Source organism: Octopus bimaculoides, chromosome 4 (genome assembly GCF_001194135.2).
Source record: "Octopus bimaculoides isolate UCB-OBI-ISO-001 chromosome 4, ASM119413v2, whole genome shotgun sequence".
In the NCBI taxonomy this organism is placed as follows: domain Eukaryota; kingdom Metazoa; phylum Mollusca; class Cephalopoda; order Octopoda; family Octopodidae; genus Octopus; species Octopus bimaculoides.
The window spans coordinates 72,861,533-72,864,751 of NC_068984.1; positions in this window are offsets into that span (position 1 = coordinate 72,861,533).

Genomic DNA, 3,219 nt, shown 5'->3' on the forward strand with positions numbered 1-3,219 from the left:
GCCACCACAGTACGATGCCTTCTGTTCATAATTATATATCCATGAAAGAGATTTGAATTTATCCGGTTGTATCTCAGTAACATGTGGTTATACAGAATAATATTCAGCACTGAATATATTCTAATTATTTATAATATAATATAGGATAAATTCTTTATAAGAATTTATCAAATGATATATATATATATATATATATATATATATATGCATGAACATATACATATATATATGCATATATGGGTACAACATGTCGTCAACTGTAATCAACATGAAGTACGAAAACAAACGAGTTAAATACGCAAACTATAGAAAAAAATGGAAAACAGGACAAGTAACACAAGGAAAGACCCAGTGTCAGTTGTCGGCTGCTATCTACTCTCCATTTCGAGCATTAAACAACATATGCTACATAATAAACAGACAAATAAAAACACGAATTATAGGTGAAAACAAACAAACAGTACGCATTATATTGATGCTCATGATAATTGCAAGAAATCTGTAACGTTTCGAGCATACGAACAAACATGTTTCATTTCGGTCAACGCCTGCTGAAATGACCGGAGGAGGTAGTGAGCGTAGTGGATGGACATGTTTGTGTGAGGAGAATTTGATGTGTCTGGAGGCTTAAGGACGTTAATGACAGAACATGTTCGGTTAAACGGAATAGAAGAGCAGAAGTCCTAGGCTGAGTATCAGTACGTAAATCAAGGAAATCTTTAAGGGCTATGATGGCCTCAGTATGAGGGATAACATGATAGACCATCTTGATGACGGAGGGGCCCCAGGAGAAAGCGTGAATGATTGGAAAAGATGAAGAGCGTGGTTGTTGTCATGAAACCGCTATGGGTGTGTATACAAGTTCGAGGTATTTAGAAATTAATTGATCAAGGCAATTATAGACAGAGACAGTAAAGCCGCCCAGGTTGTTGGGTTTATGTAACTCAGAAAGGAAGCAAACTGTATGGGGTGCTTTGGCTCCGCACAATGAGGTTGGTTTGGAGTTAGTGCTGGATAGGAGGAAAGAGAAAATAAGTTCTTGGATAGTGGAAGAAAAGATTTTTGCTCGTGAGGCGGGGGTTCGAACGGTAGAGGACGATAGAAGGAGGCGTCTTATAGTTGGCAGAGTTTCTCAGCCCTGTGAATATCTGCACGTCACACAGCCTAAGCTTGCACTTACATCTCTTTCGCTATTTCACTTCATATGTGTCTGTGTACACACACACACGTACACAAACACATGCACACCAGCCGCTTCTCAAACATACAGAAGCATAGACACACACACACATGTATCAAAGAGATGAGAGAGAAGAGGAAGGAGAGGGAGATGAGGAAGGGCGTTTTATTCTTTACGTATGACAATGAAAAGGAGTGAGAGAGATAGACAGATGAATATAAATAGATTTTCAAATGCTCGTATATCCACACTATTAAAGTATATTAGAAAAGAATCACATTTCCTGCTGAGGTTACATAGTGCATATAACATGCCTCTAATCAAATGGAATATAAGTACAAAGAGGAGTGACATTTTATTATTTTACATACATACACACACATACATGCGCGCGCGGACACACACAGAAATGGAATGCAATTTTAACGTATACGTATCCTGAATATACAGGAAAATTTGGCGGCAGATCGAAGAAGCTAGAGAAATATTTCATTTCCTTCTTCGGCCATTTTGGTGCATCAATCTTAAGCAAGTACAGATTCAAGACGTCTTATAGGTTTCTTCGAGGGAAAAAATGTAACTTAATAAAAACATTAAAGTGAAATGTGTTTTACTATATGTTTCCGTACATAAACAACATTTTTTACCTTTTATGCATCAGTAGTATATGTTAGTTACTAGCAATTTCTTTTTCTTACAGATTCAACAGATGTATGAATTATTAGTTTGGTGCTCCGACAAAATACGAGAAGGCTTTCAAATAAGTCTATCTATCTATCTATCTATCTATCTATCTATCTATCTATCTATCTATGTATCGATCGATCGATCGATCAATCGATATGTCAGTTTGTTTGTCTTTTTGTCTATAAGCAAAGGATCCATTATAGGTAGCAAACAAATGCTGCAAAGAAAAGTAAACGTATGCGTGCAAATGAATCTGCCGAGGACGCCGCCAGGAGGAACACTCTCAATATACTTAGGATGGCTTTAGTGAAAAGAAGGGAAACGGAAGAGCAGCGTTGTGATCGGTTAGCACGTATTACTGCGCAACGAGCCGCCCAGAGCAATGAGCAACGTTCAGCACGCCGAACAAGAAATGCTTCCCCTACTGCTGCTGCACGAACTTCAGAGACTGCAGCACAACGCACAGTTCGACTTCCAAGAGATACTGCAACAACTGCTGCTGCGCGCGCTACGGAGACTACAGGGATAAGAAAACAACACTGGAGGCTACAACTCAGAGCCGCACGACGTTCCTACTTAAGGCCAGGCTCCTCATATTGATCAACGACAGCATTCAACTACGATCCTACAATTGACTACAGTAATCACCCTGACGTTCAAATAGGCCGCATGTCCACAATCTGCCAATTTTGCGGAGCTAAAAATGGGCCTGCAGAAACTCTCGGCATGTGCTGCTTCAACGGTAAGATTACAGTACCTCTTCAGCAAATTCCTCCACTCCTTTTGACTAAAATTTTGACAGGGGTGTCTCCTTATTCTTATGACTTTCTCAAGTAGATACCTGCCTACAACTGAACATTCCAAATGACATCCTTCGGCGCCAACATCATACAAGATGGGCATTTCATGCCTTCCTTTAAAGTACAGAGGCAGATTTACCATAGAATTGGTTCTCTGCAGCCGTATGACGCTGCCTGGCCTCAGTTTCTGCAGCTCTACTTCGTGGGAGACTATGCTGGCCGGGCATACTTAACAAACAGCCTCGGGCAACGCCGGGTATGCCAGCTAGTTTCCAAAAAAAATTATACAATGTGGTCTTGAAAAGTGTTCAGATTTAAGGATATCTCTAAAGGCCTGGATGGAGGCCCAAACTTCCCAGCTCTTTTACAGGAGTCAGTAAAACGGAAGGATCGCTGCAATAAGTGTATGAATCTGAGAGGGGTATATGTTGTAATCATAATTAAATGATCTTTCTGTAATTTGCTTTTACCAAAGCCCGGAACTTTTCAGCACCCACTTATATGTATGTATGTATGTATATACATATACATATATATACATGCACATATATA